At 42.3% G+C, this 24,339-nt stretch overlaps 1 protein-coding gene and 2 pseudogenes across 2 annotated transcripts in view; all 3 read right to left on the minus strand.

Annotated features, from left to right (window-relative positions):
* On the minus strand, positions 1-22,872 carry LOC125356772 (annotated as a pseudogene).
* Positions 1-24,339, minus strand: part of Commd1 (copper metabolism domain containing 1) — a 118,169-nt gene that overhangs the window by 44,099 nt on the left and 49,731 nt on the right. The gene's annotated exons all lie outside the window — the stretch shown is intronic.
* On the minus strand, positions 10,467-10,589 carry LOC125356974 (annotated as a pseudogene).

Consider the following 24,339-nt stretch of genomic DNA (forward strand, 5'->3'; position numbering starts at 1 on the left):
TCACTCAAAGGTGGCTTCACTACTTCTTCTTTAATCTTTATAGCTATCCAGGTTCTCCATCTTTAATTCGTCTTCCTTTTTATATTGTGTATATTCCACCTCTTTTTCTGGGTTTGGAATCGATTTCCCCTTTGGCAACAAGAAGCATTCAGCATTCAAAACTTGTTCAGAAGTCATTGAACTTCTAAAGTTTATCAAGCTACAGAGGAGGGATTTGACATTATCATCCAAATGAAACTGATCCACTTTGGGGATTCCATCTTCATTTGTTTCAAATTCCTGATTTTGAACAGAAAGCCATAATAAAAGGCAGCCATACGCATATAAGTCAGAACTTGGGGAAGGAGGTTTTCCCATTTTCAATTCAGGTGACATCAAACTCAAGCCACCAACCATCATGCTCACTGAGGCTAGTTGACACACAGATTTGGTAAAGTCAAAACCTCCAACAATTCCTTGTTCACGATTTAAAGCAAACACATGGTTCTGATGAAGTGATCCATGAATTATGCCAGCCTTGTGTAGTGTATGCAGACCTTGGGCAGCACCTTTCATGACTTTTAAAGCTTCTTCTGAAGTTAAAGGCCTGCTGGCTTGAACTGCACTCAGGTTTGCCTTAGGATAATACGGAACCATCAGATAAGCCATGGGATCAGACTTACACAAGAACAGGAATATCAATGGCAGTAACCCAGACTCCTCTTTAGTTTCTCTACAAGCTCTGTGATAAATGGCTGCTCTCTGAATCACCTTAACTTCTGAATCAACATCCACAGAATAGCCCATTAAAAGAACTGGCTCCCCATTAACTTCAGAGCATACCACAGGACGCTTGCTACTAAGAATCTTCATAGGCTAACCATCAAGAAGATCTCGTTCCAGGCTTGTAGTAAGAAGACCACCAGAGTCCATGCATTTTAGTAATCCTATTTCAGGATGAAGGAGAGGAAGCTCAGGGAGCCATTTCTGTGCCAAGTTACTCAGCATCTCATACTCCTCCCTCTCACGATAAATTTCCTGAAAGACACTATAGCGTAACTGAGCAATTTTTTGTTTTATTTTCTCAATTTCAGATCCGTCATGGTCATCAGATTCTTCCAAATTATTCTTTTCTACCAATTTCCATCTCATTTGAGCTTTCAAGACTTTCAGCATCTTCTTAATGGACAGCAAGTGATCCACGCTGGGTTTCTTATTTAAACATTCAATAATCTGACTTTTAAACTCAACACTATCCTTATACTTGGATTGTAGTGTGACAATGAGTCTTTCCTCTAAACAGATCTTCTGCAATACTTGACTATATGTATTTAAAATGATCTCCTTGTCTGCATCATGTTGCTCAGTTAGAGATAACTCCATCTCTTTGAAAACACACGACTCAGTCTTTTCTAGGATGTCATCAATATCATCAATTTTGTCTTCAGAAGCCAGTGATTTTTCCAAAGAAAGGTCAAAAACCTTTAGGATACTCTGGGACCTCCTGTGAACTCCTTTCTTTTATCACACTTCTAATCATAAAATTTTCTAAGTATTTCTTCAGAGTTTGTTCCTTCTTTAGCTTGTCCATACACTGCTTCTAAAGAGGTAGATAAATCCTTCAATGTTTTCAAACGTTTATTAAGTGGTAAGTCATCTACTTCCAGGATAAAAACATCTACTGTCATGTATAGCTTCTGTTGCACTTCATTTCTCTCAGCAATCAAAATATTCCCTTCATCCTCATTATAACAACTTTGAATGTTCTTCTGAGCCAGATTGTATTCTGCCCAAATTTTTTCTAATTCAGTTAAAGAAGTTGGAGTAGTAATGTACCCTTCATTCAATATTTGTATAGCATCTGAAAGGTCATTTCCAAAACTGATGTTGGCACGTCTAATTTCTTTCAATATTTCCACTTTAGCTGCCAGATTTTTTATTCTGGTACCACACGAGTCTTCAGAGTACTTTCTAAATGTTTAGTCAAATCCATAGTGGTTGCTTTCTCTTGCTGCAGCTCCTGGGCAGTCTCTTCAACTTTCAATTATAATGCCTTGTAACTTTCAAGTAGAACTTCTTTCTCATTTTTAAGTTTTTCATTCTCTTCTATCAGTTTCTGGTCTTGTTTAATTTTTTCCAGACTAACATTGGATCCTAAATTAAAGTTACCAATAGCCAAACTTTCCTTTGGAAATGTCACTTGACTTCCTGAATTACTCTCATCCTGCAAGTCAAGAGGCAGTCTCCCATTTAAATGCCCCTTTAGCCTGCTGAAGTTTGACTGGTTGGACCGGTGCCCCCACAAGGGAATAGTATTCTTGAGATTCCTGAGGGTAACATGACTAGGATCCGATTTCTTTTCCTAGCAGCTTTGAGAGCTGGAAGGAGGGAGGTTTGCATTTTTATGCAAATCCTTTCTTAGCAACTTCTTCCCCAATATCCACACCACCATATTCAGCCTGAGCAATGACAGTTCCATCTTGATAGGTTGCTTTAATTTTCATTTTTATTTCCTTTTCAAAAATCAAAATCCCCAAAAAGGTTCTGCCCTGATCAAACTGGGTAACTTCTTGACCAGAAGGAATCTATAGTCTATCTTGGGGACCTCCATCTAGCCCCCTAGACTTGATCCTAGCTCACTGGAGGGAGGTTAAGGAGATAGCTCAGAACCAAGGTGTGGCCCTTAAGAAGAAAAAGTGGATCACCCTGTGCAAGTCAGAATGGCCCACCTTTGAGGGAGCTAATTGGCCACCCGAGGGGAGCTTTGACATAGGTAAGATCAGGACTTTGCAACGCCTAATCTACACCCCTCGTTCGGGCCATACAGATAAGAGAGAAACCAAGAAGGAAGAGAAGAAATTGTACCCACCTGTCCTCCAGGGAGGAAACACAGAGGAGGAAATGATTCCCCCTCCATACTCCCCACCCCAGTTAACTCTACAAGAGGAGGACTCTGAGGAAAATGTTTCAGCTGTGCCCTCCACTCCGGAGGACCCTGCCCAGTCAACTCGCCAGCGCCTACAGCCCAGGACACAGACGCGTCGGCTCCGAGTCCTGACCTGCAGCCGCCGACAGGGGCGGACGCGGGGCCAGCCCAAGCCATCCCCAGGTGGCAAGGAGTGAGCCCACTGCGCAAAGCTGTCGTGTCTGTGTTGTTTGTAAGTCTGACAGTCTCTTGTGTCAAACCTGCATAGCTCATTGGAAAGATGTACAGGCAACGGTTCACAGAGTGTAAGTGTCCACAGAAAGAACTCTGGGGGGACCCCCACCCAGCCTTCTTAAGCAGAAAATTATTTGGTGTGATAAAATGTTTTACTAAAACTAAAAATGTTTTACTAAGACTATCAAGCCCTGGAAAATGAGCCTGGAGAATGCTAAAGGATGTAAAGGTTTATCACTGTTAAAAAAAAAAAAAAAAAACTGCATGGGTTTCTCAGTTCAAAGACCAATAGGAAAGGACAGGAAAAACCTGGGATGGGCCTGTGTGCCTATCCACAGGAGTGAGGGGTGATCTGGCAAAGGTGCAGCTTAGCCAGCCCACGTGGTGGCACAGGACCTGGAGGGAATCCACGTGGTAGGACAGCCATAAGGGGGCGTCCATTCATGGTGGAGGAGGACAAGCCCGCACCAAGACAGTTCATCAAGCTCTGAGGAGTAGGATGGAGATAGGCCATTAGGTAGGACAGGCCAATGGAGGCCTTTCTTTTCTCTCTTTTGTTTTCAGGTGAACTTTGGAAACCTTGTGGTAAAAATGAATGATTTGACTGGAATTTCTAAAACTGCCCTTTGAGAGGTACTAAGAATTGGAAAAGTTTTTTAAATGGTTAAAAAGTTTATTTATCTGATGTGATTCAATTCCTGTACTACTTTTGTAATTTGGATTTTAAAGGACATATGTTAAACTAGTGGGGATAGGAGTAAACTCTCATTAACTCTATGTATGTAGGAAGAAATGTCAAAATGGGCCAACGTTTCTCACTAATTTATTGAAAACTTGAATGGATAAGTATTTCTAATTCTGTAATTGTAATTCTTGCATTAAGGAAAAATTGTCATTTGAGTTCAAAGGTCTTCATGCCATGGGGTAACTGGGACTGAAGAAAAAGAAAAGAGGCTCTTTTGAAACAAGCAGCCCGGAGGCAAAAGGCAGCACCTGGTTTCAGAATGCCTGTAAGGTTCAGAGTTTTTCCAATGCAGGTAAAAGCCAAAGTGTTAGTGTTAAAGCAGAGGTTAGTAAAAAGGCTTTGGAAATCAAGAATACATTTCTAGATAAGAAATTTAGAAGTAAAATTGTCCTAAATGATTATTGCAAAGTGAGAAAAGGACAATAATGGCTACCAAAATGTTTAATTGCCATTCCAGCTTCTTTGTAGGTTTTTTGTAACAGTTTCCAGCAGGCCCACAGAGAAGCACAGGTGATTCTTACAAGTTTGTCAAGATCTAATACTGGCCCTTAATAAGTTCCAGGTAAGAGCATGCTTAAAAACTAATTCTGTGTGGACCACCTTGTTGCTTTAATTGGAGTAAAGTGGAGTAAGACTCATTGATCTGAAATCTGCAGTTCAAAGCCAGCCTGGGCAAAGAAAGGTCCCTGTGAGAGTATTCATCTCTAATCAGCCAGCAGAGTGCTGGGAACAGAGTCGTGAGTCGCTTTGAGGCTCAAAGTGGTAGGGTGCTCGTCTTGTGCTGGAGAACTGAGGGACAGCACTCAGGCCCTGAGTCCAAGTCCAGTGAAAAGTCACTCCTCCTGGGACAAAAGTGATGGAGCATCCAGAGGCAGTAAGCCACTGCTTGGATGGCAGAGATGGTGTCAGATCCTAGAGTCACTCCTGTTTGGCCTTTCAAAAGTTAAAGCCGGGAAGTCCTAGAAGAATAGTTCGTAAGCATGCCTTTCTAATGCCCATATCTGTCTATGGGGCAGGAACTTGCCAGTCACCTGTGATAATGGGTAGTAAGGGTAAGTTTGTCAAATGAGAGGATAGTTTAAAATCCCAACCCTCCCCCCCCCCCCCACATCTACTCAAAGCTCTGACTGGCAGTGAGAATTTTAAGCTGATACATCTGTTCAGGAAAGAAAGCTTGCAGACCTGAGATTGTGTCCTTATTGAGATCTGGTAAAGGCCTGCAAAGGTAATGTAGGCATTTTTTTTAGGTCATCAGAGATCAGTTCCCCAGCCAGTCAGGAAAAAGCTTTTACAAACTAGAATGTTAAAAGGCTACACTGAGGTAGCCCAGAAAGAAGTCTGTATAGTTGAAAGTTAAAATGTTGAATGGAATTTCCAGTTTGGAGTAAAGCTCCTAATGGACATCTGATCCTGCAGCCCCTTGGTAAAGTAGACTAAGGTTAAGGTTCCTGGCTAGGTAAGGTCAATGTCCCTGAGTCAGCCTGAAGAAGTTATAGAAGATGGATGATCTTCGCCCATCAGTCTCCCCCCTTTTAGGACCAAGAGACCAGAGTTGTTTTTGGAAGATGAGGCAGGATAAACTAGAGGCATGGAAAACAGAGGCAACAGTATACAGAGAATGCACTTGTGAGAAATGGTTACAGGCCAAGCCTTCTATGTTGGCTTAAAAAAAAAAATCCTAGCCTTATTGGAAATATCTGACTTAAACTTATTGCCCTGGCAAAATGACCCAAGGGCCATTGATTGCTTAAAGCTGTCTTGACTTTCAGTGATGTGCCAGACTACAAAAGCTAGTGTGCTTAAGAAGGAATCAGGAAAATGCTAGGAAATTTGACTAAAGTTAGACTTTAGGTTAACTTAGGTTAAGCTTCTTTAACCAGTCTTTGGAGAAAGTTGCAGGTAACCCAGCAGAAGGTGTGACATTCTACTGGAATCACTGGGAGCCACTGCTGCCTGACACCACCATGGCCCCTGCCCATTGCATTTGAGTGAGGATCAAGGAGAATCTTAACAGTCACCTGGAAGAATCTACATCTTCAGATGGGATTCTTATCACACGCAGCTGATTTCTGCTGGAAAGTGCTTTGTATCTGCTAAAACTTAAACTTTTGGGGGGACATTCTTGAGTTAACTGGAGTTAACTAGCTCTATTAAGAAAATTGGATATTGTAAGAAATTCTCAAGCAGACTAGCCTGCTGCTAAATTCAAAGCATGTATGACAGGCTTCCAGGCAATGCCTGGGATGGGTGGTATGTCCAAGAGTGGAGTGTGTCCAGATGGATTGGGGTGTGGCCTCAGAGAAAAGAGGGAGGTGGCTGCCATCGGGAGTGCCAGGTACCAGGGTGGCTGGACGGAGATTTGAACTGCTGGGGGCATCTTCATGGAGCCCTCCTGGGGGTGGCTCTTGCAGATGCCACTGGCCAACCTTAGGCACTTGGAGGAACTGGAAACTGAAGAAATCCACTCTAGAATAGTTGGCTCATGATATAGAATATAGAATAGTTGGCTCATGATAGTTGGCTCTGGTCTGGCTTCATAGGAGCAGCAGTCCCATTGGACTGACTGTTGCCCCATCTTTGTTTTCCCCAACAGCCTGTGGGTGGAGTCACAGTAAATTGCTTTGATGTAGTTGAGATAAACCGGAAAATGTAGACAGTTGTAAAACGCTAGCAGCAAAGAAGCCCCAGGAAATGTAAAGAGGAAAGTTAGTGTAGAAAGCCTTGAAGAAAGGGATAGAGAAATGGTTTCCTCTGGATAAGAAAGGCATTTTAAAAGTAAATTGTCACAGAATGTTCCAGTAAGTCACTGATGGTGTGAGGAAGTAGAAGATGTGTGAGTGGGGATATGTTAAATTTTATAAGACAAAGAATATAAAACTGTATAAGGAAAAACTTTAGAGAGAGAAAACAATGTTTCCTTTAGATTAAAAGGTTTTGGCAAGGGCTGGGGATATAGCCTAGTGGCAAGAGTGCCTGCCTCGGATACAGGAGGCCCTAGGTTCGATTCCCCAGCACCACATATACAGAAATCGGCCAGAAGCGGTGCTGTGGCTCAAGCGGCAGAGTGCTAGCCTTGAGTGGGAAGAAGCCAGGGACAGTGCTCAGGCCCTGAGTCCAAGGCCCAGGACTGGCCAAAAAAAAAAAAAAGGTTTTGGCATGTTAAAAGTGAGAAAGACAATCCCTAGAAAGTTTGAGTATGTAACAAATGGTATTAGTATGTCTTAAAATTAGAGCATATGAGTAAAGTTGGTATGTAATCAAATTGGCTATAATATAAATAGGGTCAGAATTAGGGCTTTGGTGTAAAACTATGTTTATCTGTACCTGCATCTGCAGGGCTAAGAGACTTGTGTGATGTCATCTAAATGTTATTCCTAACTTGCAATCGCATTTGTTATGAGCTTTTATCGCCCCCTCAGAGCCCTATAGCAAGTCCACCAAGAGACCTAGCTCAAGCTAAAGGCCCTTTATGAGACTGGACCTACTCCTGAGCCACACCCGCTACCAACTGAGTAAAGCACCACCGACAACTTATGGTATTGCGGGCACAATACCAATCTATCCCTACCGATTCTCAGTCAGAATCAAACTAATAAGCAAGGAGAACCACGATTGCTTCTCGAGTTACCTATCAGAAGGGGGGAATGAAGAGTTAAAGTAAACCCCATTTTCAGGCAGCCCCCGTTTTGTTGCTGTTTAAATTATGAGCAAACCCAGAGCAAGCTTATTAGGGCCCAGCTGGTCAAGAACTCTAACTGCCTGGGAATGCTTAACTCTAACCACCCCCAGAATGCCTTGAGCCCTGAGCCAATCAGATTTGTACCCGTGTCCTAATCTTGCTTGCTTGAACACCTGATTGCTTATAGCTCTGTGCAATCGCAGCTTGGGGCTTCCTCCTAACCTCCGCTGTGTCAGGGGGTAGGATGAGGCCCAAGCTATGGCCTGCTTGAATAAAGTCTTGTCTTGCTTATGCATTTCGGAACGTCTGAGTCTCAGTGGCCTTCTTGGTGGTCGTTTCGTGACTTGGCATAACAGTATCTACCTTTGGCTCTTTTCCTCTTTGAATGTTTTTAGCATCCTAACTCTAAGCATGAATATGACTGACTAGGTGTGAATATGAGGACAGGACTGCACCAAGGGACAAAGAAATGATCTAAAGAAAGAGATTAGGGCTGGTGCCTGTGGCTCACACCTGTAATCCTAGCTACTCAGGAGGCTGAAATCTGAGGACTGTGGTTTGAAGCCAGCCCAGGCAGAAAAGTCCCATGAAACTCCTATCTCCAAAAAACTACACACACATACACACACGCACACACACACACACACACACACACACACACACACACACACACACACACACACATACCCCAGAAGTGGTACTGTGGCTCAAGTGGTAGAACACTAGCCTTGAGTACAAAGAGGCTCAGGGACAGCATCCAGGCCCTGAATTCAAGCCCCAGGACTAGCACAAAAAAAAAAAAAAAAAAAAAATAGGGCTCTGAAGGCTACATAGACGAGCCTATCTCTAGATGTTTACATAAAAGACAACTAAACTTCTATCATTTTAAAGCCTTTAAAATTGAACTCAACCCCAATTTATACAATAAGTAAAGGAAAACAGGATGATTACAAAACTCTTTAGAGTGAACTGTAGTCATTCCCCCAAAGCAGACTGAATACATAGATGATTGGAAATACATGGATGAATGGAATACAATCTTAATAAAAGGAGATGAGGAACTTCTTATTACTATTCTTCCATTAGATAATGTAACAGATCTGAAGAGTTGCTTTTATTAAACTAAATGCAAACTGGGAATGTGGCTTAGTGGTACAGTGCTTGCCTAGCATGTATGAAGTCTTGAGTTCCATTCCTCAGCACCACATAAACAGAAAAATCCAGAAGTGGCACTGTGGCTACAAGTGGTAGAGTGCTAGCCTTGAGTAAAAAGAAGCCAGGGACAGTGCTCAGGGCCTGAGTCCCAAGTCCCAGGACTGGCAAAAAAAAAACCTAAATGCAACTAAGTGAATGTACTGTCTTTGGCATATTCACAGAATGATAATGGCTGCTATGGAGCCTAATCACAAGGCTACCCAAAAGAGTACATGTTTTTCTGAGCATACAGCTTTAAAAAATCTTTGGTTTACTTATAGTATTGTTTTCAGTCAACTAGAGCAGGCCCAAATAGAAGCAACTGTGACTTTAAAATCCATTATGTGAAAATCTGTATAATAATCTTCTCAACAATGTAACAGAACTAACCAATAGGATACATTTTGCAACTACTTTCAGAACTTTGGAGTATGTGTGTGTATACATGTGTGCATAGCATGCAGTATACCAGTAGGCTATATTCTAAGTCCAGAAATCAATTAAAGGAAACTAACAAAATGCTTGAAAGCAAATGTTACAGAAAACAAAGACCAAAAATAAGAAGAAAGCTTGATATGAGTCACTGATTTTTAGACTAACAACATGAATACATTATAAAAAATAAAACTCCAGGTGAGCACCAATGGTTCATGCCTGTTTGAGATTATGGTTGGAAGCCAGCCTGGGCTTCTTACCTCCAATTAACCACCAAAAAGCTAGAAGTAGAGGTGTAGTTCGAGTGGCAGAATGCCAGTGTTGGGAAGAAAAAACTAACAAGAGTATGAGGCCTTGAGTTCAAGTCCCAGTAACTGGCATGCACTCCAACACACACACACACACACACAATTCTGCCTTGGAAGCCACATGATGAATAATAGGATTGAAATACAGTTTTGCCTTGATATGTACAATTACTTGACTAGATCCAGTTCTGTACAACAGTCATGTATCTTCAATGAGGGGCATACTTAACTTTTTGTTTGTTTTTGTTGCCAGTCCTGGGGCTTGGACTCAGGGTCTGAGCACTGTCCCTGGCTTCTTTTTGCTCAAGGCTAGCACTCTACCTCTTGAGCCACAGCGCCACTTTTGGCCCTTTTCTGTATATGTAGTATTAAGGAATCAAACCCAGGGGTTCATGTATATGAGGCGAGCACTTTACCAACTAGGCCATATTCCCAGCCCTTAATTTTTTTTTTTTTTTTAGCTGGTCCTGGATCTTGAACTCAGGGTCTGGGCACTGTCCCTCTTTGTGTTCAAGCCACAGTGCCACTTCTGCATTTTCTGAGTAGCTTACCTGAGATAAGAGTCTCACAGACTTTTTTGCCCTGGCTGGCTTCAAACTACAATCCTCATATCTCAGCCTGAGTAGCTAGGATTACAGGCATGAGTGATCGGCGCCCAGCTACCCTCAACTTTTAAAGGCATTTTTCTTGTTCTAGTTTAAATGTACTTTTAATTGCCACATGACATAAGCCAGATTACAAAATGAAGTTTTTAGAGCAATGCATGTGATTTTTGATCTCTCTCAGCAGACCTTCCTAAGTGAGAAATTATTTCCCCAAATGAATTATTTAAAGCTGAAGAAAAAGCCCAAGACAAATGAGAAAACAATAAAAGGGAAATTTTTTCTTCCTTTTTTCCCCAACAAAAGCAAATACAAATTTATATAATGCATACACTGTGTCTGAGAATGAAAAAAACAAAGAGATACAGAAAGTACTGGCAATTTCATGGTGGTGGTAAACATTAGTCAATACAGGCTTCTCTTTTATTCTGTCTTCTTAAGTTTTCTAGTAACAAACTATAGAAATGATCCCTGAAAGTATAGTCTTCTTCTTAAGTTTTCTCCAACTGAAGTTTTGTCACTTTTATAATCTTGTCACTTTTACAATTATAGTTAAGAGAATACACAGTGAGGGGCTGGGGATATGGCCTAGTGGCAAGAATGCTTGTCTTGTATACATGAAACCCTAGGTTTAATTCCTCAGTAGCACATACACAGAAAAAGTCAGAAGTGGGTGCTGTGGCTCAAGCTGGCAGAGCTGGCAGAGTGCTAGCCTTGAGCAAAACGAAGCCAGGGACAGTGATCAGGCCCTGAGTTCAAGCCCCAGGACTGGCCAAAAAAAAAAAAGAATACACAGTGAGGTCTTATCTCTAATTTTAAAAAAGAAAACAATAATAATAACAAAACCCAAACCTGCTGCCTGCTAAATTCTTTGAATCGTTATCAAGATTCACTATAAGGAAAATTAACTGCATTTTGTAAATCACAACAGTGCCAGGAGCCAGTGGCACACCTGTAATCCTGGCTACTTGGGAGGCCCAAACCTGAAACAATGTGGGTCAAAGCCAGCTCAGAGACACCATCTCTAACTAACCAATAAAATATGATGGACTTGAGGTGTGGCTCAGTAGTAAGAGTACTAGCTGTGAGCAAAAATGCTGAGAATACGTGTCCCTCAGTTTAAATTCCAGTAGGACAAAAAAAAAAAAAAAGGATTAAGATATAAAAGTAATTGTGATAAAAGGGGGTAAGATCAGAATATACTGCATATAAACACCTGTGGAAATGTAACAATGAAATTTCCCTCTCTATAACTTACGTAATCTAATTTTTTTAAAAGTAAGTATACAATGTTTTACAAGCACTTTTCTTTTTCAAATGTTCATAGTGGTTTCTATACCAACTTTAATTTTTCAGCCAGAAAGTGGCAGCACATAATACTACAATAAACAGCAAAATTTAGCTCAGTTGCATATCATATTTCTGGATAAATCCTACCTTTTTTGGAGTTTATGTCAAGTCAACAGTTCATGTGCTGTTGTTTTTTTTTTTAAACCTTATTTTCTCTGACTTTTGAATTGCCTTAGCATTTTTGGACACTGTCTTTTAGGCTACATTTTCATAAACTTTATTGTTCAGAGCTGCATGTTGAAATGCCTGTTTTATCCTTAACCAAACCATTCCTTTACTTTTTCTGGTAAATCATTAGTTTAAAAAAATACTGCCCTACTTGAAAACTATATTTGACTGGAAACTCACATCTGTGTTCTATTTTGTTTTTCAACAAAATTTTCTTTTCTGACAGATATCTTTTCTAGAAATGAAATGCATTTAAAAGGTGACTACAGTGAACTAGCCTAATTAGTATGAGTTTGATATTTGGAAGGTATTATTGAGTTTATTAGCAAATAAATTGTGCATATAATATATATCATATTTGGGAAAATATGCAGTTTGAATGGCTCTGTTTATTAAATATCCTTTCCATTGCATAGGTACCGAAGAGATAAAGAATTGATTTGGTATGGGTAGCTCTCCAGGTTTATCTCTTGTTTACATTAAGAACTCAATTCTAGGGGGCTGGGGATATGGCCTAGTGGCAAGAGTGCCTGCCTCACATACATGAGGCCCTGGGTTCGATTCCCCAGCACCACATATACAGAAAATGGCCAGAAGTGGCGCTGTGGCTCAAGTGGCAGAGTGCTAGCCTTGAGCAAAAAGAAGCCAGGGACAGTGCTCAGGCCCTGAGTCCAAGCCCCAGGACTAGCCAAAAAAAAAAAAAAAAAAAAAAGAACTCAATTCTTGAGAGCTACAAGTCTTGAAATTCCCAGTTTATTACAAAAATGGTCCCCAGTTTCTTATTACTTAGAAGTATAGAAAGGAGAACTAGTTCATTTACTATTAGCTAAACATGATATATGTATGTCAAATGCTCTGAGAACAAAACAAGGAACACAAATAGCATACCCTGTGGACCTTGGTCTGAGTTAGCACACACACACACACACTCATACACACACTCACACAATAAATCCAAGAATTCACTTTAAACCTGAAGAGCTTTGGGAGGAATTTCATTTAGAATCATCTGAGATATGATCTATGGCTTAAATGTATGTAATTACTGCTAATGTGGATTAATTATCTTTTTCCTAATATAAAACAAATATGTGGCAAAAAAAATACTACCCTAACCAGGAGCCAGTGGCTCATGCCTGTAATCCTAGCTACTCAGGAGGCTGAGATCTGAGAATCATAATTTGAAGCCAACCCAGGAAGGAAGGTCCATGAGACTCTTATCTCCAATTAATCACAAAAAAAGAAAAAGCTAAGTAGTGTTATGGTTCAAATAGTAGAGCCTTGAGTAAAAGGAGCTCCAGGACTAGCAAAAAGAAAAAAAAATACTATGTTACTGGCCCAATGTTTGTATCACAGATTAAGCTAACATAAATATGATGACCCCAGATAGCTTTCTTTATGGATAAGAGCTTGCTTTTGCAGTGCCTCTATACAGATGACCTCTGACTTGACTGTGTCTTTTGCATGTGATGGGGAAAAGAATGGAGTTCTGACCCCTAAAGTCCTGTTTTATTACTTCCTTTCACTTTTCTTTGACAGTGACCACTACTCTGCAATGCTTAGTTTTTCTTTTGAGAAAAAAAATGTGAAAAGAGAATAACCCAGTCTTGAAATTTACTTCACAAAGACAACAGGAAATAGACTCATAAATTCAGAAACCAGTATGGAAAAAGATACTATCCAAATAAACAGTTCACAGTTCTAAATTCTGTATCTAATTTCTAATTAGTAGTTTAAAAAACTGGTATTTAAAAAACAGGTCACAACCAGGAGCCAGAGGCTCACACCTTGTAATACTAGCTATCCAGGAGAATGAGATCTGAGGATCAGCCAAGGGCAGGAAAGTGTATGAGATTCTTACCTCCAACCACCAAAATGCTAAAAATAGAGCTATGGATAAAGGAGTAGAGCCCAAGCCTGAGCAAAAAAAAAAAAAAGAAGGAAGAGGAGGAAGAGGAGGAGGAGGAGGAAGAGGAGGAGGAGGAGGAGGAGGAGGAGGAGGAGGAGGAGGAGGAGGAGGAGGAGGAGGAGGAGGAGGAGGAGGGGGAGGGGGAAGAGGGGGAGAAGGAAGGAAGGAAGGAAGGAAGGAAGGAAATTGTAATCTGAAAATTAATAGATAAATTTCATAAGTAATTCATTATTGTGAAAAAGCATAGTTAGAGAATGAAAATGAGTTTTATAGCCTAAAAGAACCATATTCAACCCTCCAATGCATGCGTGACATTGCTGAATATCTCTGAGCCTTTGGCTTCATTTATTTACCTTACATAGTATTTTAAGAACTGCCATATAAGAGGTACTCTTAATAAATAGCTATTGGTATAATTCTTATGTAATTGCTAGCTATATAAACTTTTCTCAAGAAGGTTTTTGGAGGGCTGAGAATATGGCCTAGTGGCAAGAGTGCTTGCCTCCTACACATGAATCTCTCGGTTCAATTCCCCAGCACCACATATATGGAAAACGGCCAGAGGGGGCGCTGTGGCTCAGGTGGCAGAGTGCTAGCCTTGACTGGGAAGAAGCCAGGGACAGTGCTCAGGCCCTGAGTCCAAGGCCCAGGACTGGCCAAAAAAAAGAAAAGAAGGTTTTTGGCAACTACTCAACATATAAAGGTCAAAAATTGACCTCTCAGTGGAATACAATAGCTCAAAAGCTATGTATGTACATTCATATAAGAGTACTGTTGACATATTGTCTAATGTCGACATTACATTTAAAGCCCTAGGCGAATTTTCTTTGGCGTATGCCACGTGGCTACTGTATATGTTCTTGGTACATTGTGTATTGTATACATGTCTACCTGACCTAGGGAAGGGAAAGAAAAACAGGGTGTAAGATATCACAAGAAATGTACACACTGCCCTACTATGTAACTGTACCCTTTTTGCACAACACCTTGTCAAAAAAATTTTGTTTAATTAATAAATAAATTACAAAAATAAAGAAGGTTTTTAGGCAATAATAGTATATGCTGCTATGCTAGAAAATACCTCCGCAGTTAAAAGTTTAATTCCTATGGGATTCCTAGTTCTAAAGATAAGTCTGTGCCAGGCACTGATGGTCACACCTATCTATAATCCTAGCTACTCAAGAGGCTGAGATCTGAGGATCCTGGTTCAAAGCCAGCCCAGGCAGAACAGTCTATGAGACTCTTATCTCTAATTAATTACTAGAAACCTGGAAGTGGCACTGTGGCTCAAAGTGGTAGAACACTAATGTTAAGCAAAAGAGCTCAGTGACAGCTCTTTGGCCCTGAGTTGAAGCCCCATTACGGGAAAAAAGACATATTTGTTCAGTAGAGAGAAGTTTAAATAGAGAGGAAAAAACACTTTTCAGATATTGAATTCTGATAAAGTACAGTAGAAAATACTAGTGGGCATAACTCATATCTAAGACTCCCTAAGGGCTCGGAATGTAGCTTGGTGGTAGAGTACTTGCCTAGCATAGATAAAGCCCTGGGTTTGATTTCTCTTTCAAACTAATATTTTTTGAATATCATTAATTTAACAGATAAAAATGGAGTTGCTTCAACTTAAGTAGACCCTGGGACCAGAGCCATATACACACAGACCAACTTTTGCCTTCTCCATAATAGACCCAAAACTCTTCTGGAAAACATCATGAGTTCAAGCACCAAGGGTAACACATCACCGTCAAAGATTAGCCCCTTGGCTAATTCCCCAAGAGAAATCCATCAAAGGATTAACATTAAAATACAAATAAGACTTAAAAGCAATCCAATTATATTTGTCACAGCTCTCATAGCTTAGGCTTCATTGTCATAAGTGTCTATTGATGAAAATAAAACTAAAGGTTATATTCCATGTACAGTGATTCCCTCATCTATCACAGGAGTTACATTCCAGAAACCCCCAGAATAGGTGAAAATCTGTGAAATAGCAGCATTATATTATTTATATGTATTGAGGCTTTATAAATCCTTCCTACTCTCCTATAAATATTTCCTGCTCTCTTATTAACATTTCCCACACTCATATGCTCTTAAACTTTCTACACTCAAACCTATGTAATTTTTACAACATATAGCATTCTATATGGGTGCTCACCAGTGACGTATACCACAGTTTGAGTGACGAAGACCATGAATTATATAGCTGTGTGTGCAGTACAGATGGTGATGCTGATGAGATGAATGTATTGCACAGCCAGGAAGAGCATCATAGCTCTTCTGAAGGCACCACTTCATCAAGCGCTTCATCAGGTGGTGCAGTATCTTTGCCCTGAGCTGTAACTTCTATTTCTACTAAAGGAATAGGCAAAACTTATCTCTTTGTGTGAGTGAAGAACAGTTATGGGAAGTTTCTGACAATGCTTTTTCTTCTGAGTGAGGTTTCTAAAAACTGACATGCCACTCTCAATTATATTTACAAAGTGGAACAAACAAAGCATGTGGGGGTCCCATTCTTCAGCCACTCGCTTAAGTTCTGTGGCCATTCTGACCATGGTTGCAAGACAATCAAGTGGGGGCTGGGAATATGGCCTAGTGGCAAGAGTGCTTGCCTTGTATACATGAAGTCCTGGGTTCGATTCCCCAGCACCACATATATAGAAAACAGCCAGAAGTGGCGCTGTGGCTCAAGTGGCAGAGTACTAGCCTTGAGCAAAACGAAGCCAGGGACAGTGCTCAGGCCCTGAGTCCGAGGCCCAGGACTGGCAAAAAAACAAAACAAAAAAAAGACAATATACCACAAAATCCCATGATATAGCAGAAACTCCACAACACAGAATTAGATGTATTCTTAAAAAACCTACGATACAGTGACATCCAATAAGTAAACTGCAATATAGTGAGGGGTTACTGTATACTACTCTAAATGACACGGACATGGATGGAGTAAGCCATTGCAGATTCTATTTCTTTGGTAATACTACCATCTCACAATTCTGAAACTTATAATTGTGTCCAAAATTACATACAGATACTTTCCATCAAATGAACTTTTATATGGCGGGTATCTTTAGAAATAGTCTATCTGAATAAAGTGGGAGGCAGCCTGGGAGCACCAAGGAAGGTGAAGGCAAGTCTCTCCAGTGTAGCCCAAAGCTCTGAGATACCAAAATAGAGGCACAGCTGGCAAAAGGGGTAGTGTCACATTTCTGAGATTTTTCTAGAATGCAATGAAAAACAGCAGTATGATGCTGATGGACAAACACTTGAAACAAAAGCATAGGGAACTATATCTGCTTAATATATGTAAGAGAGGCTAGGGATGTGGCTTAGCCGTAGAGTGCTAGTCTCGCATGCATGAAGCCCTGGGTTCTATACCTCAGTAACACATAAACAGAAAAAGCCAGAAATGATGCTGTGGCTCAAGTGGTAGAGTGCTAGCCTTCAACAAAAAGAGGCCATGAATAGTGCTCAGGCCCTGAGTTCAAGCCCCAGGACTGGCAACAACAACAAAAAACAATGTAAAAAACATACTTCAACGTAAATACAGCATAAACTTCAGTGTATAGTCCCCTGAGTAAATCGTATTTCATAAGACTCATATAATCAAAAAAAAAAGAAAAGTTAAGTTCTGAGGGAAGATGGTGCCGTCACAATAGGGAGGCACCCCAACTCACTCCAACTGACTAGTGAGCTGGGAACTCCAGCACCCAACACCCCATCAAGAATCCAGCAAACCCAACAACCAGAATCAACAGAAAAACACAGGAAACGAAAAAGAACAAAAAAAAAAAAAGAGCCTATAACCTGCACAGAGCCGGAAAATCTCTGGGGTACGCCCCCCACCCACCCACCCGCCAACCCTGTCCCGAACAGGGCCAGGCTAGGAAAGGGAACCTGGCACCAGCAAACCAACAGCAGAAAAGTCACACCAGGAGCACAGAGTCCAGACAGCAGGAGCTCCACAGACCCCAGACGGAGAGCAGACCAACCGAGACAGACGTGGCGAGGGACTGGAGTTGTGGGACCCAACGGCTGGGATCAGACGTAAGCAGCAGTGGAGCTGGGTAGTGCAGATGGGGAGATCCGAGCCAGACGGGAAGAGCCAGGACCACCACCACCAAACAACCGATCGACACACCCCAGCACCCCAGCCCCGAAAAGCCCACAGCAGTGCGGGGCACACACACAATCCAGGACCAGTAAGTTCCCCATTAACCTCCCCCACAACGGGAGACCAGCTCTAGCAGAGACCCAAAACCTACAAAGAAGATAGAACTCCCTCCCTCCCCCTCCCTGCCCCGAGGGAACAAAGGAGCCCCATATCTGGAGGCTCTAAGACCCTACAGCCTCTGGGAGGACACGGGAACTAGCAGAGGCAGAGCAGCACCTAACAAGGATACCTGGAAACACCTTAGTCAGGCATCCCCCCCAAAGCCCCAGCAGAGGAGCCTGAAGCTGGCCGCACCAGCCGCGCACCCTCCCCAGCAGTGGCCCGGGGAATGGTAGGCATTAGAAGCCCCACATGAGGCGCCTGGTCCTTGCGGACTTTTTGAACAACAGTCACAGGCTCACTGGAGTGCAATACCAGCCCAGCAGGGACACCTGGGCCCGAACACACGCCCCCATCACAACAGAGGCGCAGAGAGTCTGTGGGCACCAACCCACGCCCAGACACTGAAACCTGCTGGGGATCCACGCATACCGCCCGCCACAGCAAACTCACAAGAGGGCACAAGCACCCTCCAAAACTCGGGGCATCACGTCCCCAAAGGAAGCACTAGAGTGCACACACACACGCCCCCCCCCCCCAGGGCCAGCGTGGGCCAGCGTGCTAGCCCTCCAGCAGGAGGATCTCCTGCCCAAACCCCCACGGGAACGCACAAGCAGGCAACCTGCAACACCCGCTCTGATAAGTGCACTCCGCGCAGGTGGGCAGGGCCCCCCAGCGGCAGCGCTCGCTCTGATAGGCGCACTCCGCACAGGAGGGCAGGGACCCACAGTGGCAGTGCCCGTGCTGATAGACGCACCCTGCACAGGTGGGCAGAGTCCCCCAGCAACAGCGACCACTCTAATAGGCGCATTAGGCACAGGAGGGTGGGCCACCCCTCAAGAGCAACACCTGTTCCGACAGGAGCAATCCACACAGGTGGGCGAGCTGCCTCTCAGCAGAGAACCTCAATCTGAGAGGTGAGCTCCTCTGACCAAGGTACCAAGTGGAAAAACGAACCAAAGAAGAGAAAAGCCTCCACGCCACGCTGAATCAGTGACCAGCAAACCCCCACCAGGGGCAGGCTAGGGTCAGCACAACACAGCGGCAGGACACTATCCTGCAGAGAAAGACACAGAACCTACCCACCCCCAAGTGCAGTGAGGGTGACCACCCCGGCAACAACCAAGACGGTCACGCTCACCCATTGGGCAGTAAGGCTCAACAGCCAAACTCAAACCCAAAGCCAGGACACAAGCAAGTCTCCCACTGACAGACTAGCGGGAACCAGTACAAAGACAACCCAAAGAAGCCACCTACAGATCTCCAGATGTGCAAATCACAAAGAAATATTACAAATTTCATGAAAGGGCAAGCCAACTGGCCAGCTCCAACAAGCAGTACGACCGAAGAGGAGATGGGGAATAAAAAAACTACGGGGGCTGGGAGTATGGCCTAGTGGCAAGAATGCCTGTCTCATATACATGAGGTCCTGGGTTCGATTCCTCAGCACCACATATACAGAAAATGGCCAGAAGGGGCGCTATGGCTCAAGTGGCAGAGTGCTAGCCTTGAGCAAAAAAGAAGCCAGGGACAGTGCTCAGGCCCTGAGTTCACGGCCTAGGACTGGCCAAAAAAAAGAAAAACTGAGGCTATGATAGCAGAAATGATGGAAAGCCTCAGGAACAAATTCACAAAACAATTCCAGGAGTTTAGAATGGAAGTCTTGAAGGACCTTTAGGAAGTCAAGAAAGAAATGGAAGCAAAAATGGATACAGTGCAAACCAAACCTCCGTTAAAGTAGACCTTAATATCCTGAGAAGCAAAATGCATGAAAAAATAGATTTAAAATACGACTCTTTAAAGGAAGAAATTTCCACAATCAGAGCTGATCTGGCAACCATAAATAGCTCCCTGACATCCATAAACTCCACACTTGAATCCACAGCACAAAGAATTGACCATATGGAAGCCAGAATCTCTCTCTTGGACGATGATGCAGCAGATAAGGACCAGAAAATTACCACACGCCAAGAAAGGGTAAAAATCCAGGGCAGACTAATCCAGGAGCTAGTGGACAAAGACAAGAGATATAATCTGCGCGTAATTGGAATAGAAGAAAGAGCCAAATACCAGAGCAGAGGGCTTCAACATATCTTCAATAAAGTTATTGCAGAAAACTTCCCCAATCTCACAAGGGACCTTACCCAGGTAACCGAAGCCTATAGGACACCTGGCAGAAAAGACCCTAGAAAATCCTCGCCCAGGCACATAATAATCAAGACTTCAGATCTCAAGAATAAAGGGCAAATTTTGAATGCAGCCAAAGCAAAGAAAGAGATTTATTACAATGGGAAAAGGATCCAAATAACAGCAGACCTCTCCACACAAACCTACCACGCACGAAGAGAGTGAAAGAACACAATCCAAGTCCTACAGGCCAACAACTGCCAACCCAGAATTAAATATCCAGCAAAACTAAAATTCATATTCAAGGGAAAAACCAGATATTTCCATAGCAAAGAAGATCTAAAGAAGTACGTGAATAAAAAACCAGCCTTAAAGCGAATTCTAGGAGGGGAACCCCACCCAACAGAAATCGTACAGGACACACAGACAGAAACAGAAAGAAACTACAATAGCCAGAGCCCAACAGAAAGAACAGCTCATTAAAGACAAGAAAAAGAAAAGAGAGGGAAAACATCCTAACAGGAAAATGGAAGGGGGAAAAAACACTCTTATCCTTGATCTCTTTGACTATAAACGGTATAAACTCTCCGATAAAGAGGAGCAGACTGGCAGAATGGATCCGCAAACAAAAAATTGCCATCTGTTGTCTACAAGAGACCCATCTTACAGCAAGGGTTAAAAACAGGCTCCAAATGAAAGGATGGAGCAAGATCATCCAAGCAAATGCACCTACCAAAATGGCAGGAGTAGCCACCTGATCTCAGACAAGCTGGACTTCTCATTAAAATCAACTCAAAAAGACAAGAAGGTCACTACATTTTAATACAAGGAAAAATCCCTGGTAGTAAAGGAAATGCAAATAAAAACAACCCTGAGATACCACCTCACTCCAGTTAGAATGGCCTATACTCTGAACTCAGGCAACAACAAATGCTGGAGGGGATGAGGGGAAAGAGGAACCCTTCTCCATTGTTGGTGGGAGTGCAAACTAGTACAACCACTTTGGAGAACAGTATGGAAGTTTCTCAAAAAGCTCAACATAGACCTACCCTATGACCCAGCCATACCACTCCTAGGCATCTATCATGAAAAAAAGGTCCCAAGATATCAAAAAGACATCTGCACTTCCATGTTTATCACTGCACAATTCACAATAGGCAAAATATGGAAACAACCCAGATGCCCCTCCACAGAAGAATGGATCCAAAAAATGTGGTACCTATACACAATGGAATACTACATAGCAATTAGGAATGGTGAAATATTGTTATTCGCAGGGAAATGTTCAGAACTTGAACAAATAATGTTGAGCGAGACAAGCCTAGAACACAGAAAACAAAGGGGCATGATCTCCCTGATATAAGACTGTTAAGGTGGGGGAAGGGGGAGACAGTAGAGACCAGGTCTGCAAAACCAAACTTCTTGTCAAATGGTATTTCCCACAGGATTGGGGCAGCGACCCAACATTATGTAACTAAAACCAAACAACTACTCAACATATAAAGGTCAAAAATAGACCTCTCAGTATATCACAGTAGCTCAAAAGCTATATACGTACGTTCACATAAGACAAGGATAAGCAAACCCTATTGCCAACATTACATTTAAAGCCCTAGGCGAATTTCCTTTGGTGTAGGCCATGTGGCTACTGTATTTGTTTTTGGTACACTGTGTGTTGTATATATGTCTACCTGACCTAGGGAAGGGAAGGAAAAACACGGTGTAAGATATCACAAGAAGGGCTAGGAATATGGCCTAGTGGCAAGAGTGCTTGCCTCGTATACATGAGGCCCTGGGTTCGATTCCTCAGCACCACATATACAGAAAATGGCCAGAAGTGGCGCTGTGGCTCAAGTGGCAGAGTGCTGGCCGTGAGCAAAAGAGAAGCCATGGACAGTGCTCAGGCCCTGAGTTCATGACCTAGGACTGGCCAAAAAAAAGATATCACAAGAAATATACACACTGTGATACTATGTAACTGTATCCCTTTTGCACACACCTTGTCAAAAATATTTGTTTAATTAATAAATAAATTATAAAAAAAAAAATCAACAAGGGCTGGGAATATGGCCTAGAGGTGAAGTGCTTACATCATATACATGAAGCCCTGGGTTCGATTCCTCAACATCACTTATACAGAAAGGGCCAGAAGTGGCGCTGTGGCTCAAGTGGGAGAGTCCTAGCCTCGAGCAAAATGAAGCCAAAAAAAAAAAAAAATTTCACCACATGCTGGGGGATCATGCCTGCAATCCTAGCTACTCAAGATATGAAATATCTTTTTTTTTTTTTTTTTTTTTTTTTTTTTGGCCAGTCCTGGGCCTTGGACTCAGGGCCTGAGCACTGTCCCTGGCTTCTTCCCGCTCAAGGCTAGCACTCTGCCACTTGAGCCACAGCACCGCTTCTGGCCGTTTTCTGTATATGTGGTGCTGGGGAATCGAACCTAGGGCCTCGTGTATCCGAGGCAGGCACTCTTGCCACTAGGCTATATCCCCAGCCCCTGAAATATCTTAAAATATGAGGATCACAATTCAAAGCCAGCCCAAGCAGAAAAGTCTATGAGACTTTTATCTCCAAATTGTCACCAGAAAACCAGAACTGGTGCTGTGGCTCAAATGGCAGAATGCTAGCCTTGAGCAAAAGAGCTCAGACAGTGCCAAGCCCTGAGTTCTAGCCCCAACAAAGGAAAAAAATTACCACCAACTTTCCAAAGTCTATGAAGTAATCAACCAGTAAGTTTACTAATCCAAGAATAAGTCAAATCTCAAATTTAATTTTCCTTTGCAAGCAAATCTTAAATTTAGAAGAAAACAAAAATGGAGACGATAATTAGACTATATATAAAAACCAGAGACATCCAGGTACCAGTGGCTCACACCTACATTCCTAACTACTACGAAAGCTTACCTCTGAAGATTGGCACTTGAAGCCATCCGGGGCAGCCATATTTACAAGACTCTTGACCAGCAAAAAGCAGAAGTGGAAATACGGTTCAGGTAGTAAAGCACTAGCTATGAGTGGAAAAGCTGAGACCCAGTATTGGCACAAAAACAAAATTAAAACAAAGAACAATAGAAAAATAGACAAAGATTTTATGTACAAAGAGCATCAGGAAAAGCAAAACTGATTTCAAAGTTTAAATCATAGGTCAAGAATCACACACACACACACACACACACACACACACACACACACACAGCCATGGATCAGCTCTGGAGCCTTGGGAAGATTTTGGTTTATGACTGGCCCCAGGCAAAAATGTGAGACTCTGCTACTAGTAACGTTGCTTAGGAGCAAACACAATCAAACCAATAAGCTGGTGTTGTATCCAAAATTTTATCTTGCTGGGCTCATAGCTCAAGTGTCTGTGCGTGTACGTGAGGGTATATATGCATATATAAAATATATATTGAGGTTGTAACGTACAATGAATTTAAAATGTATATATGTTTTTTTTTTTTTTTTTTTTTTTTTTTGGCCAGTCCTGGGCCTTGGACTCAGGGCCTGAGCACTGTCCCTGGCTTCTTTTTGATCAAGGCTAGCACTCTGCCACTTGAGCCACAGCGCCACTTCTGGCCGTTTTCTGTGTATGTGGTGCTGGGGAATCGAACCTAGGGCCTCGTGTATTCGAGGCAGGCACTCTTGCCACTAGGCCATATCCCCAGCCCTAAAATGTATATATGTGATCCCCAGAAAAGGACAGAGAACTGAAATGTAAGTTCAATTCTTCTTATCTATGCTTCAAATTACTCACGTGGGCTGTGCAGTAAGCAGTTTTTTAGCCTTTTATTTGTTAAAACAAGATTTGAATATTTATCTTAACTCACAATATTGTTGCAATGACATAAGATAATGTACAACCAAACAAGATTTAAAGTATAGTACTAAATGTCATAGAACATACTCTGTGAAAGATACTCACTCTACCAGTCAACCATAGGAAAGAGGTTTATGTTTGCTGAATGAACTTGAAACAATTTCATATTGATTTAAGAAGAAATAGCCACCAAGTAATAGATTTTTTTCTTACCAGTCCTGGGCCTTGAACTCAGGGCCTGAGTACTGTCCCTGCTTCTTTTCTTTTTGCTCAAGGCTAGTACTCTACCACTTGAGCCACATTACCACTTCTGGCCGTTTTCTATATATGTGATGCTGAGGAATCAAGCCCAGGGCTTCCTGTATATGAGGCGAGGCAAGCACTCTTGCCACTAGGCCATATCCCCAGCCTAAGTAATAGATCTTGATGCTAAAAAAAAAAACCTTCCTCTTTTTTTTTTCAGTCCTGGGGCTTGAACTCAAGGATTGGACACTGTCCTGAGCTTCTTTTGTTCGGCACTCTACCACTGGAGTCACACTGTCACTTCCAGCTTTTTCTGTGTATGTGGTGCTGAGGAATCAAACCCAGGGCTTCAT

Source organism: Perognathus longimembris, chromosome 8 (assembly GCF_023159225.1).
Source record: "Perognathus longimembris pacificus isolate PPM17 chromosome 8, ASM2315922v1, whole genome shotgun sequence".
Taxonomy (NCBI): Eukaryota; Metazoa; Chordata; class Mammalia; order Rodentia; family Heteromyidae; genus Perognathus; species Perognathus longimembris.